This window comes from Pseudorca crassidens, chromosome 20, assembly GCF_039906515.1.
Source record: "Pseudorca crassidens isolate mPseCra1 chromosome 20, mPseCra1.hap1, whole genome shotgun sequence".
NCBI lineage: Eukaryota > Metazoa > Chordata > Mammalia > Artiodactyla > Delphinidae > Pseudorca > Pseudorca crassidens.
The window spans coordinates 36,690,425-36,707,773 of record NC_090315.1 but is presented as its reverse complement, the minus strand read 5'-3'; positions in this window follow the sequence as shown (position 1 = coordinate 36,707,773).

Genomic DNA, 17,349 nt, shown 5'->3' with positions numbered 1-17,349 from the left:
ATGAGTATGGTACAACAATTGAAACACAATTGTATCATCATTTCAAGCTCAACAGGCACAAAATACATCTCTTACTTGGCAATTCCCAGACTGTTGTCAGGAAACAGACACAAATCAACTAAAAAGCTTGTATTTATTCATACCCAAGACAGGTTTTCTTGTCAATAACTATGTATGGATTTTTCCCTACTGATTTAAAGAAAAGGAAGATGCAGAACGTTTTGGTCGTTTATTCTTATCTTCATTTGTATCTCTATAAAAGTTGAGTTAGTGTTATATGGTGCCAGTATATTGTGAGCAGAGTAATACTCTCAGTACAGCTATGACCTTTTCCCCTGTAATTAGTTCCAACTGAAATTAGATTCAGTAAAAGCATGGCTCCAATTAGAGTTAAATCAAAACAAAACTCAGGGCTTGATTTCATATAGCAAAAGCATGGAGGAAAAAAAGGCGTGAAAGAAGAGGGGATATTCTTCCAATATAGGTTCAGCAGATCAAACCATATGGTAAGTCAGTCCTTTGAACTCTGGAGAAAATGTACATTTATTTCCATATAGGACTATTATTTCCATATAGGACTATGCTAATATTTTCCATGAATCATAGGGATTTTTCAGTCTCACCTTGGTTGACCAGTTTTCCGAAACTCTGCATGCAAAAAGAAAACCAAAAATTTTCAAAGTTCTGATCTAGGAAAAGAGCTATTTTCTCTAGGAGAAGAAGAAAAGAGAAATCTTCAAGCCTCCTTTGGGGATAACCTTGTAAAACAGAAAGCCAAGATTATGAGAGTTATCGGAAAGCATTTACTACTTGTCTCACCCTGAATAACTCTACATAGCTTCCTGACATGCAAGTCTGTAACGCAGTAGTATTTCTTTCTAAGTTCAGTTTCCTTGTCTATAAAACAAATGTACAAGTAAGTGAGCAAATAAACAAAAAGGATGGTAAAGCTACATCCTGATTCATGAGGCATAGTATAAATGTGAGTTACATTTCTTCCCTTTCTCTTATCTCAAACTTGTGTTGAGGCACAAAGCAGGAAAGTCCATAACCTAACCAGAATACAGGCTTCATGAAATACAGTAGTGGGAAAATTGGGCTTCAAAAAATGAGGTTTAGGAGCTTCAAAGTCCAAGTTAAGAAGTTGTGGCAAACATAAGGATGTGCCTCACAGACCTAAAGGAACAGTTATTTCTGGTATGAATTTGTCTTTCATTCACAGAGAGCCTATTCCAGCACTGCTATCTGGGGATTTATGGAATTTCTAGTCCACAAGCATGAAATTCCATATCGCATAGCATACAAAGATGGGACCCACTTACAGCAGAAGAGGTGTAGGAGTGGACCCATGACTATGGGATTTACTAGTCATATCACATACTACACCATCCAAAAGTAGTCAGTTAGCTTCACAGAACACTAGAACAGCTTCTAAAGGCACAAATAAAGTGCCAGCTTGGAAGAAACACTCTAAAAGGATGGGGTGTCATCCTTCAAGATACAGTAAACTTACTGAGTTAGAGATCACTATATGATACTGTCTCCCCAGCAGAAGGAATATATGGGTTTGGGAATGAAAGAGTAGAAGTCTTACCCTTTCTCCCAATGACCCTCTCTCCCAATGACCCACAGGGGGACCTTGTGCTTTCTGCCCCTTTAATTCTGGGCAATGCAAGGTTGGAGATATTGGTCCCAAGAGGGGGCAAACTCTTATAAGCAGACATCACCAGGTTCATTCTACTGAACTACAAAATACAGACTCCTCCAGGGCCATCTGGACTCCTTGTGTCCAGAGGCCAGTAGATGAAAAGAGGAGTCACCATACTGGAAGGAGTAGTTTACCCTCATCAGCAGGAGGAGATAGGGCTTGGGAGAAATATATGTTGAACCTAGGTAATCCACTGGGTGTCTCCGGGTACTCTCTTGCCTCAGAATAACTGTGAGCGCACACATTTAACAACCCTAAACTGGGAAGGGTATGATTATCAAGTGTTCAGAACATTCAAGAATGAAGGTTTGGGACTTCCCTGGTGGCACAGTGGTTAAGAATCTGCCCGCCAATGCAGGGGACACGGGTCTGAGCCCTGGTCCAGGAAGATCCCACATGCCATGGAGCAACTAAGCCCGTGCACCACAACTACTGAGCCTGTGCTCTAGAGCCCGTGAGCCACAACTACTGAGCCCGTGTGCCACAACTACTGAGCCCACATGCCACAACTACTGAAGCCTACGTGCCTAGAGCCCGTGCTCCACAACAAGAGAAGCCACTGCAATGAGAAGCCCATGCACCGCAACCAAGAGTAGCCCCCGCTCGCCACAACTAGAGAAAAGCCCATGCGCAGCAATGAAGACCCAAAGCAGCCAAAAATAAATAAATTTTTTTAAAAAAAGAATGAAGGTTTGGTCACAGCACCAGGTAAGCCACACAGACTTGCCAAAGTGACAGCTGAGAGTAAAGAGAATTTAAGAATGGATAATAAAGGAGGAGAAAGTGAGTATCAGTGGCAGCCCCAAGATCAACTGCAGCGATGGGAGTTACAGTTCATCTCAGTGACCTCCTTCTTTTTGAAATTCCCCTCAAGAAGAAAGGCTGCAGAAACCATGGAAGAGTTGTTTCCCAAACCTGTGTGGAAAAGTAGATCTGTGTGGCACAAGGGTAGAGAATGTTCCAAGCAGATCTCCTATAACAAGTCTCAGAAAGGGTGAGAACCTCCAAGGACCTCGGGTTTAGAGGTCATTAAAACTTCCATCCAGAAATCTGCCATTGCCTTGGCTCAGAGCCCACTTTCTGGTTTCTGTTTTTCACATTTTAAATTATCTGACAAAGAATATGACTGATCCAGCTTGGACTGGATGTCTAACTCTGGTCCTGTCATCTCTTCCCAATGCGGGAGGGTTATCTAGCAGAAAGTGGCTGTCAGAGTCTCAGCCCTAGAGAAGGTGCCCACTGAACAGACCTCCATCTGCTACGAAAATCAAAAGCACTAGTTTAAACTGATATGACAAATATACCCTCTACAATTCATCTGATGCAAAAGAACCCACTTTTTTCAGAAGCAGCTTTTCCATCTGGAGACAGTTCTAAATATTTCTCTCTGTCCCTGGGTATTTTTGTAACCGCATGAGGTCACTGCCTCTTAAGGTAATGTTACTGAACCCAGGTCTGGCTGCTCGCCACTCAAAAGCCAATTTTCGAGAGATAAGTGTTGGTAGGAAAGGAAAAGCTTCTTTATTTCGGAGGCCGGCAACCGGGGAGCGGGGGAGGGGGGGAGGGCGGTCACCTGTCCAAAGACCAACTACCGCCACCACCACCCCCAGCCCCGCCCCAACAATCAGGGGGCAAGAGCTTTTATAGACAGAGGAAGGGGGCTAGCAGAAACAATACAATCAGCTCTGTCAGTCATCTTGAAATTGGTCATTGGTGGTCTGACCAGCATCATCTTGACTGTTTTAGGTACAGTTAATCTTCAGTTCCAGCATTGGTTTGTATCCATTTCTTTGAGGCCAATTCTTGAAACTGTGGCAGCTTATGTCATGGCTACAGCCTGGTCATCATGTAGTCAACTTCTCCCACCTGGTGGGGGTTTCAGTATCTATAAGACAGCTCACAGGATACAGCTCAGAATATTATCTATAGCCCTTAAGGAGGAACTAAAGGTCCTTGACTATGTTTAATGACTAAACTATTATTATTTGGTCTCCTTTGACTGTTTTCCTCTGTTTCTGCATTTTCTCACTTCTCTGATTAAACTTATTCTTTGGCTAAATTTTTTCCACAGACAAAAGGCAGGCTGAGGAGATGGGGGCGGGGGGACAAGGACCATAGAGTCCTGCTCCATTTCAGTAACACTGATGATATCTGGCTGTCTCTCAGAATTTCAATAAGTGACCAGAAATCTGTTATCTTTTGAGCCTCTAGAAATTTCATCATTTGATGTGATTTCAACCACTTTTTTCTGTCACTTTTCACTCCATGCCCCATGCATCACTACAGATGAGGAAAACAGCTTAAAGATACGTGTTATTCTCCAATATCTGTTTGGGTTACTCACTTGCAAGTGTTGCGATGCCAATGGTTATTTCGGACAGAGCAACTCTCCACCTAAGCCAATGAGGGACGACATAGGAGAGAAGTTCAGACTTGTCATTTTTTTCTGCCTGCATTTCCATTTTGTTTCCTAAACTTCAATCTCTCCAGAATGCAGTGTTTATTAGGATTCTGCATCTAAGAGAAATTTTGATGCTCAAAGCTTTTTATCTTCTGTTCCACAAATGAAATCCATTGTCCCACAGTACAAAACATCACTTAGCGTGAATCCCTTTGGAGAGACGTTATAGTAATATTTAAGCTTTATCATAATGGAGCTCCATCTGAAGATGTCCAACACAGAGACATCCTTCTTTTCTCTGGGCACTTGAGACAGCGTGCTCTAAGAAAATTCTTGGAATTGTGCCACAAACATTGACAGGAGCAAAAAGAGCCTAACTATTGGCTGAGAGAAAAAAACTGAAAAGTAGGCTAAAAGAAAGGAATGCTTATAGAACCCCTCTGAAGGCCAGACACTGGGCATCCAAGGGCATTAACTTATTTAACATTTACAAGGAGCCTGAGAGGTGGGCTTTATCCTTTTTGTCTTCAGGTGGGGAACTGAGGCTCAGAAAGGGTAAGCAATTTGCCAATATGGTCACACAGTTTATACACTGAAGAGATGGGACTCAAAAACAGATCATTCCAACACCCAAGCATATATTTTCAAAAACACAGCAGGGCCCATTCTCTGGTCTCACCTGAACACTACCATTCCTCTTCCCTTGAAGGGAATATAAGAAGTTTTAAGAAGCAAATTTGGCATGACTTCACATTAAGTGGGCAGTTGCTGTGTCTCATAGCAATGTCTGTAGGGGAAATGAAGACAAAAAAAAAAAAAAAAAACAGAAAAGAATAGATAATTATAGTTTAAAAGCTAACCAAATGAGTATAAAATGTTAGTGGCAATCAAGATTATCTAACATCCTACCCTTATCCCTACCCCCATGTGTGCTGAAATAGAGAAAATTATATGCCCATATGGCAAGCAGAACTAGAGTTTATTGAACAATATTATGTACTTCATGTTGCAGATGCTCTATCTTGTTGAATCCTAACAATCCCCTCATTCAGAGAATACAGTTCTCATTTTACAGATGAATAAACTGAAGCCCAAAGAGAGTTTAACACTTAGAATTGTTAAATTCTACCTTTGTTAATTGTAGAACTGTTAAATTCTACAACTGTTAAATTGTACCTACAAGCTACAGAAAACCTGACTAACAGTGACTTGGGCAAGGAAAGCCTTGTTTCTCATGAAATAGGAAGTCTGGGGTGGACAGCAGAGGCTAGTACACAGAGTCGACACTGCCATCAGGGACTCAGGCTCCTTCTGCCTGCCTGTACACCATCCCCAGCATGTGGCTTTTATCCTTATTCTTTCAACATGGCTGCTGGACCTCTGGGCATTATAAATACATTCCAGGTAGGAAGATGAAGGAATATGGAAGAGCAAAAGGTGAAGAGAAAAGAACCACGCCAGCCAAACCTGTCCCTTTTTATCAAAAGGACAACAGAGTTTCTGAAAGCCATACCCAAAGCTTAATCTTCTTGCTCAGAACTCCATTACATAACCACCTATACCTGTAAGAGAAGCCAGTGAATTGAGTATTTAGAATATTCTAAACTCCAGTGTAGTCCTGACTAAAATCAAAGTTAGTCATGAGTTAATATTTGTAAAGTGCTTAGAATAAAATCTGACACATAGTTAAGTGCTATATGTTTAATACATGAAGAAATGAAGGAATTAAGTAATGAAAGAATAAATAAATGGGACTGGATATCGGGTAGGCAAGCAGAATTATTTAACATAGAGATAAATGACTTGCCTAAATTTCCCAGCTAGCAAATGGTAGTGATGTAATTTCCATTCTGAGTTCTTCTGATTTCAAAGGATCTTTTTACTATTTTTCTTTTCTTATTATTACATAACACCCTCCCCTGCAATCACACACACAGCTTTTAAACTCCTACGTGACTATGTCTGTGAACGTCATAAGATTTTCCTGAGGGCTGCTTAAAATATTAGGATTCCAAGTGAAGAATCCAGTTATAAGAAAACAGGCATGCCAGTCTAACCAACTTCATTCTCTGGTGGGCTCCTTGGCCTTTGACATGCCAGGCTGGAAAAAGATCACAAATAGCACTGGCATTTACAGAAGCCCAAACTTGGCTTAACTGTAATTGTGCACTAAACCTAGAGCCACTGATAAACTGAAAATAAAAGCAAGACATGACTCCCCAATAAATACTGACAAATGAGCACTTGATTGTAATGTGGGGACTGCCTTTTGTCAGCTAGTTTTCTAGCCCCTCTGGTTTTTAGCCCTTAGGATAGTGAATGATCTTAGTGTGCTATGTCACCTGTTGGTAGTACATCCATATATCAACACAGTTGGTAACCTCCTTTGTTTGACCTTCAACATCCTTAAATGTCAAATATCACCCTCTGTATACAGACTACCAGGTCAACTCGAGTTTATCCTAGGTGCGAGAAGAGAGAATCAAAGATCAGCCCTTATAAAAATTCATTACTGATGAATATTGAAATATTACTGGAAAATTAATCATTATTATTAAACATCAAGAGATTAATGCTGGCTCATTCTATGGGAGATGGAACCAACCACTACAGAACACCTATTAAAAGTGCTGAATGCGAATGTTTAAATATATATGTATATGAATGTGAAAATGACTAACTTTTCAAAGGTCAATCAAGGATAGAAAGCAAATGGAAAGCTGAGTTCAATGGCATAGAAAATTGTCCGTGGCTGTTCTCAGCAGTCCTGTCACACCCACAGAGTTCATATTGACTCTCCCTGAAGTACCTCTTTACTAATCAAAGAAAGGGAGTTTGGCCTTTTGCTTTAGCTGAGATCCACTGTGAATTCAGTGGATATCCACTGACTAGGTCGAGACATTAAGAACCAAACCAAATAATGAAATCCCATTGCTTCCCAAAAAGAAATTAATGTTTTCTTTTCATGTGGATTATGACTTGTTTAAACCCCAATGACTGTTCAGCTTCTGCTCACAGAAGACAAATATTTGCTAATTAAGGGTAAGAGGAGGTAGAACCAGAAGGTCAGTCTGCTTATTCCTTGCCAGAAATCATACAAGAAGGCTTATATCTTCTGAATTGTGTTTTACAAAACATTTAGAAATTCTTGTCTTCCATATGTACTGACACCGTTACTATTCTTTAAAACATGCCTTCCTTTGTGAGATTATTATTGTGAGTCCCAGAATAAGAACAAAGGATGATTTCTGTCCTAGACACTCTTGAACTATTTCAGTCTGAATCTTGGATAATCTCCAATTCATGTTCTAGAATTAGATTCCCTGAGTTTGAATGTGGGTTCTACTACTCACTCCCAGTATGGTCTTAAACAAGATATTTCATCTTGTAAGTCAGTTTCCTCTTCTAAAACATGTATGATCTCGATAGTATGTATTAGACTTAAAAGGGATCATACATGTGCAGTGTTTAACCTAACTCCTGGGTGCCTAATAAATATCCAATATGCAAGACTAGTTATAACTTAAAGCAAAACAAAGTGTACTCTTCTAGGTAGAAAGCACTGAATCTTCTTATGATGGATTTAGAGTGGACTCATATATAATATTTTTCCCAGTTACCCTGTCCTCTCAGGAAATTAATAAACTACCTAACAATATGAATACATTTCAAAAATTCCAAATGGATCTTAATGCAACGCCAATTCTCCGGCACTCAATGGCTCACCATCTGATTAATGGATTTATTCCTTTCCTTTTCTTCTGGAATGGAGTGATATAGTAGAAGGAATGCAGACCTATCATCAGAGTGGTAAGCATTACCTATTCCAAGATAAGAGGTATGATCTTTAGGGAATGTCAGAGCCCCCTGCATATAAGCCTCGGTACATAAATGCATATGTATCAAGGTGCATCTCATTTGCTTTAGTAAAACCTCCCTTTGAGAGACATTAATTGAAATATTTAGGGATCACAGCTGAGACTGCAATTTGAAAGGAAGCCAAATATTGAAAAAGGTCTCTCTTCCATTGTGCTCTTTACTGTTAGTAGAAATATTCCAGCTGTGGCTCAGAACGCTAAAACAACACTTCAAAGATGTCATGCATTTAATAGCCCCCTGTCCCATGGGAACCAGAGAAATGAGTCAGGATGTAAAGTGGTTCTCCTGTAGAGAGAGAACCACCACCATTCTGGTGCTGCAACAGTGGAATGGAGGAAAAGAGATATTCTGGCCTCACGCAATAAACCCAGAGTACAAAAGATCTCTAAAACTACAGTAACGGGCTGGTCCAAAGTCCAAATTATTGTGCCAATAGGCCAACATCTGTGACCTTTCTAGATAACACTGTGTCAAATGCATCAATAAACTGTGATGAATAATTTCACTTCTAGAATTCTCTTCTAATAAAATGATCAGCGTTGACATACCTCTCACTCTCAAATCTCTATTCTACCTCCATTCAAATTTCTTTTAAACTTCACATAATAAACTGCCTATTCTTCAGGAATACCTCACAACTTTTAACCCAACACTCCTCCACAGGCTGGCTTCTTCTGTGTTGCCTCTCCAAGCACATGGCACCACAATTACTCCAATGAACGCCATCTGTGACTGCTTCTTCTCCCTTAGATGCATAAAATCATCATGTCTCTTCCATACTAATTTTTAAAAAATCTTTTTCTCCATCCTAATTCCCACTCTCCTACTACCTTAAGTCCAACTATCATCATCTATACCTTGCATCATGGGAATAGTTTCTTAACTAGCCTCCTTGTCTACTTTGTTCTACCAATGCAATCTCCACAAAGCCACCAGTCATCTTTCACAATGCATTTCTAATTATGTTGCTCCCTTGATTAAAACATTTTAAATACTTTCACCGCCTTCAGGATAAGGAACAAACTCCTTACATTTCTGGAAAAGTCCTTTCATGATCTAGCCCCAACCTATCTTCGCAAGAAACCAATCTTCCAGATGTACTAAATTACTTGTAGTTTTTCCAACTTGTCATGCTTTTTCTTACCCATAGGTCTTTGTACGTGCTGTTCACTACATTTAGAAAAGTGACCCTTCCCCAATATTTTCATTTATCTCGTTAACTCTTATTCACCCTTCAGGTTTGAGTCTAGTTAACTTCCTTAAAGTTTTCTGACTTCCAATTATATCCAGTACTTATCATATGTCCTCAGCACTTTTCACAGAATAATGTAATTGCCTTTTTTTTAAATTCCTCTCTAGACCTCTTAAGATTCTTAAATTCAGCAATTGTGTTATGGCCTTGCACATAGTTAAGTCCTCAATAAAGAATTTTTAATGAACACCAAGATATTTGTCAAGGTTTGATTACAAAACCAGAAAATTGATAACTAAGCCTAACTATGCAAATGAGTAAACAAATTTTGGTGCATCTATAAGGTAGAAAATAGCATTTTTCCTTCTCAAAGTAAAAACTGTTTTTGAAATTTTTTCATAGATGGGAGCATAGAATTGATGGAATATTGAGTGAAAATCACAGATAAAATTTGCATTAACAATAAGGTATCAATATGATAGGTAGATAAAGATAGGTAGGTAGGTAGAGAAATAGATGATAGAAAGAAAGAAGGAAGAAAGGAAGGAAAGGAAGGAAGGAAGAGAGAAAGAGAGAGAGAGAAAGAAAGAAAGAAAGAGAAAGAAAGAAAGAAAGAAAGAAAGAAAGAAAGAAAGAAAGAAAGAAAGAAAGAAAGAAAGAAAGAAAGAAAGAAAGAAAGAAAGAAAATTATACAAATATGATAATAGCTTTTATATTTGGCTTATGGGTAATATGTGTTTGCTTATTATGCCTGGAAGTATATTTCTGATTTCCTATGATGAGTCAAGTAAAAACACAATAGAAAAGCAAAAGAGTCACAGTGAATATTGACTTCGTCTTGGCCAGTATCTATAACTAAAGCAGTCACATTTGCAGATGTGGAACATCACAGCTGGACTCTCAGGACAGCGCTAATGTTGAAAGTTAGATGGGTGGCAATACTGGGGTCAGACACTAGTATCAAAGGCAGGAATGAACACCAGGGAGCCAAGAGCAAGTCCAGAAAGCAGGGCTCAATGGCCAGGGACCAGCTGAAATTTCCTAGAATAGCTCCTAGTATCATGAATTGCACCAATAACAATCTAGCCCAAGATCTGGGTGGGCCAGCAATGCCAAAGGGATGGGACTAACAGATCAAGTTCTGGAAGCAGAGAAAAATCTGAGTTGCTAATTAGGAGCTAAAGTAGACTTATATAGATTAGATATGCATGGTCAGAATCAGGGTAATCATAATTTGGGGGCATGAAGGTAGGCATAAGATATCTAGACTTATTTCAATAAAACTTATACTGAACCCCGCTAGCTAGTGGTAATTAATTCCCCCACATAACCTATCTTCCTCAAAATGTGCACAAGGCCTAGAGAGGGGATAGAGTAGTACATGAAAGCAATGATTTTATGTTTAAGAAGAAGGGTGGGGAAGTCAGAGGCAGAAGAAGAAAAAGCAATTTTATGACTATTCTGAGATAAAGGAAATGCTCCAGCATTCTTTAGTAGTTTTCAAAATGGAACTAAATAATAAATGTTCTCTTTGAAAAGAACAATTACCTAGTTAATTTAAAGAGTGTTTTCGTATGAGGACTGCAATTAAAAATAGAGGGCAAGAGAAACTTGCTTTAGCCATTTGCCATCACCCCAGGGTTTGTTGATCAACTTTATGCTCCATTTATGTCTCCATAAATCATACCATGGAATTAAAAGTGTGTGGCTGACATGAATATTGCCCATTTTGCAAATGAAAAACAAGGAGTAAGAAAAACTATGCAGAAGCATGAGTCTATCATACAAAAATTCTTTACAATTATTATCTCTGCTTCCCCATGGAAGTGAGATTACTCTTGGTGGATGTCATAGAATTGAGGCTTTGAAATGGAGATGCCAAGCTGTAAATTACATTTCTGAATCAATTATGCCTCTATCAGAAAGGCTATAAATAACACGCAGAATTACCAGATGTGTAATTTTTTGTTACACTTGAACATTTGGCACGTTTAGAATGTCTAAGTGAGGGACTTGGGTTAATCTGTGAATTTCACGGATTTATCTGACAAGACAGCAGAAAAATGTGGGTGAGAATTATGATGACCTTGCTTCAAGGAGACTTATTACAACAAGGTCAACTCAGGAATTTGCCTGCATTTGTTTTAAAAGGGACCTGGGTGGGAAATGGTCATTAAAAAGCCCCTTGGTGTTTCCGTTGACTGAATTCTCAGAAGAGTTGAACAAAGGACACATTTGGTTTCAGATGTGTTACTTGAGCAAAATATAATTCAGTGATGAGCCTTTTTTTTGACAGCCTTACATTGATTTTATTTTGTCACCTTCTTCAGACGTCTAAGAGAGAAACTGTTGGACGGTTTATTATAACCAGTCTCAGCACCCAAAGTTTAAACATCAAACAGTGGGTACGGAAAAGCCTGGAGTTTATCAAGCAGCCTCAGAAAGTGGCCTTCCCAGGAATATCACTTATTCCTGGGTCTGGTACATAGTAGCATTTTTCCCTTGTGGCAAGTTCAGTTTTTATTCCTTTTATTGTTAAGTGAGCACTGAGTTATTAAATTTGGAAGCTGTCAGTAATAGGACTAAAGAAAAAAATATGCCTCTCTATTTATGAGAATATAGCCCCCACATTTCCCTGGGAATTTCTGAGGACAGGTAGGAGCTATTCTTTGTTACAGCACTAGAGGAAATCTGGTTCCCTCGGCAGAGTTAGGTAAATATTGTGCAATCAGATAAATTTTTACTGATCATGCTAGAGTTGACTACCACTCTTAAAGCTAGCAAATGGAATTAGGTTGGTTTTTTTCCTTAGCACAGCATAACAGAACAAAAAGGAGTTTGGAATCATCTGGAGCCCAACAGATGAAATGTATCTAAGATCATAGTGTCTAAAAAACAACACTGAGATTCCAGCCCAGCTCAGTTTGCTTATCTATAAAATGGATATAATGGTATCTACTTTCCAGCATGACTTTTAAGGTTAAATTGGATAATGCTTGCAAAATATTTAGCATAGTTCTCTACCTATAACTGGTACTAGAGGAAGCGATTCTCAGTATCATTTAGAGTCTTTATTTTAATTCAACATGATTCCCCCACGATTCTTACCTTCTACCTACAACCACCTGTCCCCAGAAAGGAGTGTAGCATAGCAGTTAAGAGCTTAAACTCAGTTAGTCTGGGTTTGAATCCCAGTTCAGATATGTGCTCATCAGCTTCATGAGCTCCAGCAAATTATATAACTTTTCTCTGCCTCTGTTTTCTCATCTGTTAAATGGGGATGATAACAGTAAGCACTCCATAGAGATACTTTCCTTACCTAACTAGTGCTTGTTTTCAGGTGTAACTGAAGTAAAAGAGGAAAAGCACTCAGAACACTGACACAATAAATGCTGCCTCTACTATGAATACATTTTAATATATGAATCCATTCTCCCTCCTCTATTTTGTTGGCTTCAAACTTCCATTGACACGTACTCTCCACAATATATGAGAAGCATGTTAACTTCTTGTTAAAGTGGTCACCATCAACTTTTGAGTAATAAGACAAAAAGTGGACTGGTGATTGGATCTTCGAAGAATACTGGTAGATGTCAAAGCCAATGCACTTATCAGAAGAAAAATCAGCCTCAACGATCATAATGGGATACACCCAAACCAAATAAGTTAAGAATATGAAGGCTACTTGCAAATCCTTCACAAAACCAAGCAAGAGAAATGAGGAGACAAAGAGGGCCCACAGTCATGCACATGTGTGTGATTTCCTGCAGGGATGTTCTTGAAGGCACTGGATCTCACCCTTGAAAAAGGCCTCTTATATTCTGATTTCCAATTATTAGAAAATTAGCAGCTGTGCATTTTTAGGAAGCTACTAATAAATAAATGCTTGTGATGACTTGACAGCATTGTTTAGTTTTGATGGAGAGAAGCATTAGAACACAAGAGATGTCTCCCCAACAAGTACAAAATCACCCATGGTTTTGGCCTTGCAATTTCCGAAAGGATAAACCATCTGAATCATTTCTTTTTAACGCTAAGGGTGAGGTTGTCACATTAGAACTTGACAATTCACTTGCCATCATAACTGATCCATGAAGGTATGTTAAACTGAGAGTCAAGGTTTCAACCAAATCCCAAAGATTGTGCAATATTTCCATGAACATTTTGCATACGGTTACCCTCAGAATGAAGGATATTTTTTCCCATTTAGAATAACAATACAGAGTAGGATCAAATTTCTGATTAAGGTATAGCTGTCACATCACATCACACTACACCGATCATTTACACATTAAGCATTCTTATTTGTTTAAAACACAGTGTTTTTCTCCCATCTGAATGACAGCTTTTAGGCAACAGAAGGAGAAACATTAAAATCTTAGTGTTTACTCTTGATGAAAGAAATTAAAGATGATACAAATAGATGGAGAGATATACCATGTTCTTGGATTGGAAGAATCAACACTGTGAAAATGACTCTACTACCCAAAGCAATCTACAGATTCAATGCAATCCCTATCAAACTACCAATGGCAGTTTTCACAGAACTAGAACAAAAAATTTCACAATTTGTATGGAAACACAAAACACCACGAATAGCCAAAGCAATCTTGAGAACGAAAAACGGAGCTGGAGGAATCAGGCTCCCTGACTTCAGACTATACTACAAAGCTACAGTAATCAAGACAGTAGGGTACTGGCACAAAAACAGAAATATAGATCAATGGAACAGAATAGAAAGTTCACAGATAAACCCAGACACATACGGTCACCTTGTTTTTGATAAAGGAGGCAAGAATACACAATGGAGAAAAGACAGCCTCTTCAAATAAGTGGTGCTAGGAAAACTGGACAGCTACATGTACAAGAATGAAATTACAACACTCCCTAACACCAAACACAAAAATAAACTCAAAATGGATTAAAGACCTAAATGTAATGCCAGACACTATAAAACTCTTAGAGGAAAACATAGGGAGAACACTCTATGACATAAATCACAGCAAGATCCTTTTTGACCCACCTCCTAGAGAAATGGAAATAAAAACAAAAATAACCAAATGGGACCTAATAAAGCTTAAAAGTTTTTTGCACAGCAAAGAAAACCATAAACAAGACCAAAAGACAACCCTCAGAATCGGAGAAAATATCTGCAAATGAAGCAACCGACAAAGGATTAATCTTCAAAATTTACAAGCAGCTCAATAAAAAAACAACAACCCACCCAATCCAAAAATGGGCACAAGACCTAAATAGACATTTCTCCAAAGAAGATATACAGACTGCCAACAAACACATGAAAGAATGCTCAACATCATTAATCATTAGAGAAATGCAAATCAAAATTACAATGAGATATCACCTCACATCAGTCAGAATGGCCATCATCAAAAAATCTAGAAACAATAAATCCTGGAGAGGGTGTGAAGAAAAGGGAACACTCTTGCACTGCTGGTGGGAATATGAATTGGTACAGCCACTATGGAGAACAGTATGGAGGTTCCTTAAAAAACTACAAATAGAACTACCATATGACCCAGCAATCCCACTACTGGGCATATACCCTGAGAAAACCATAATTCAAAAAGAGTCATGTACCAAAATGTTCATTGCAGCTCTATTTACAATAGCCTGGAGATGGAAACAACCTAAGTGTCCATCATCGGATGAATGGATAAAGAAGATGTGGCACATATATACAATGGAATACTACTCAGCCATAAAAGGAAACGAAATTGAGCTATCTGTAATGAGATGGATGGACCTAGAGTCTGTCATACAGAGCGAAGTCAGAAAGAGAGAGACAAATACCGTATGCTAACATATATGTATGGAATTTAAGAAAAAAAAATGTCATGAAGAACCTAGGGGTAAGACAGGAATAAAGACAAGGACATACTAGAGAATGGACTTGAGGATATGGGGAGGTGGAAGGGTAAGCTGTGACAAAGCGAGAGAGTGGCATGGACATATATACACTACCAAACGTAAAACAGATAGCTAGTGGGAAGCAGCTGCACGGCACAGGGAAATCAGCTCAGTGCTTTGTGACCACCTAGAGGGGTGGGATAGGGAGGGTGGGAGGGAGGGAGACGCAAGAGGGAAGAGATATGGGAATATATGTATAACTGATTCACTTTGTTATAAAGCAGAAACTAACACACCACTGTAAACCAATTATACTCCAATAAAGATGTAAAAAAAAAAATCTTAGTGTTTACTCTTGAAAGCATATAGTTATCAAAATCAAGTCATAAAAGGAAAATTGATGGGGTCAAATCTTCTCTTATGCCAACTGTGAAGTGTGAGTAAATAAAAAGGAAAGTTGCAGGATTCTACAGATAAAATACATAATACAAGTTCAGTACAACTCACGCTAATTTGAAGCAAGAGTAGGACAGTACGGAAAAAACTAAATATATTTATAATTTAATGCTTGGTGAAATGTGGATCAAGTAACTATGAAGACAAACAGAATTACTCTCACAACTTGAATATTTTTTGAAGATATGGCTTGTGCAGCATGAATAATACATACTAGTCTATAATTTCTGATTTAGTGTTTTTATTTATTTATTTATTTATTTATTTATTTATGGCTGTGTTGGGTCTTCGTTTCTGTGCGAGGGCTTTCTCTAGTTGCGGGGGGCGGGGGCCACTCTTCATCTTCATCGCGGTGCTCGGGCCTCTCACTACTGCGGCCTCTCTTGTTATGGAGCACAGGCTCCAGATGCGCAGGCTCAGCAATTGTGGCTCACGGGCCTAGCTGCTCTGCGGCATGCGGGATCTTCCCAGACCAGGGCTTGAACCCTTGTCCCCTGCATTGGCAGGCAGATTCTCAACCACTGCGCCACCAGGGAAGCCCTCTGATTTAGTTTTTACTTTTATTTCTTTCATTGGATAAATAGTCCTAAATTGATTAAGACCCAAATATGAAAGAATTAATCCTTCACCATTCAAAAAATTTATTTAAAAGATAGTTTTGGTAGTATGTGAGCATTTTTTGGATGAATGAAAAAAATTCCACTGTTGCTAAAATTCTCGACTAATTGAGAAAATTTTATTCAAAACAGCTTTTGATCATTGACTTTATTCTCAACACAGTTTCATGGGAGATGGTATATAAAGACAGGAAGATAGACATATAGATTTGAAAATAGGAGCCAGTGACTGAAACATTGCATTTAACCTGGATCTAGCTTTCATGAGGAATGGAAGTGAGGCAGCTGATGTTCTAATTCAGGCAGTGTTCTGGGAGAGTTGGTTCCCGTGGGTTTTTACATGAAAAGATGTATGTAATCGACAACAATGGCATTCTCATGTGAAAAAGAATACTAACGTTGTATATTCTCATTCACATATTTTAATATCTTATTTATAATATTATATCCAATTTTTTTCCCTCTAAAATATAGCTAGATCACAAAACTAATCCAAATCCTGGCTAGCTAATTTACTCTGGTAGGCCCCTATTATATAACTCAAATTTATTTATTTATTTATTTGTTTATTTATTTATTGGCCATGACACGTGGCTTGCAGGATCTTAGTTCCCAGATCAGGGATCAAACGCAGGCCCACAGTAGTGAAAGCACTGAGTCCTAACCACTGAACCGCCAGAGAATTCCCTATAACTCAAATTTAAAGAATTATAATTAGGCTAGTAACAGGCTAGAATTTTTTATAATAATCAATTTTATAAGGTACTTGCACAAATGCCACACAGTGGGCTGTTTAATATGAACTTGTTCGCCTACCACGTTTGTAACAAAATCCTGGTGAGCTGTGTCAGAGTCTAAATGAAGCTCTGGGCTCCTCTTGGTCCCATTCTCCTTCCCTACATTTGTAAGGATGCTGATATGGATTGGCCAAACTCCAGGATAGTGTAACATGTCACAGATTGAGAGACTGAGAATTTCAAAGAAGTGAAAAGATCAAGCATACACATTGAATACTGTCTCTTCACAGATGCGGCTAACGGAAAAGGGCCTAGGAAATACTGAGAGCCACCCGGGCATGAAGCCAGAGCCACCACACCATGCTAGCTTCACGTTTGAACGGTTCTCCTTCTTTCCTCAGGTGGCCATGCTCATACCTGAATGCTACGAGCCAAAGTATGTGTTTTTGCTGCAGTAGGGCATAGAGATATAACTTGTCTAGGTAAAAGGA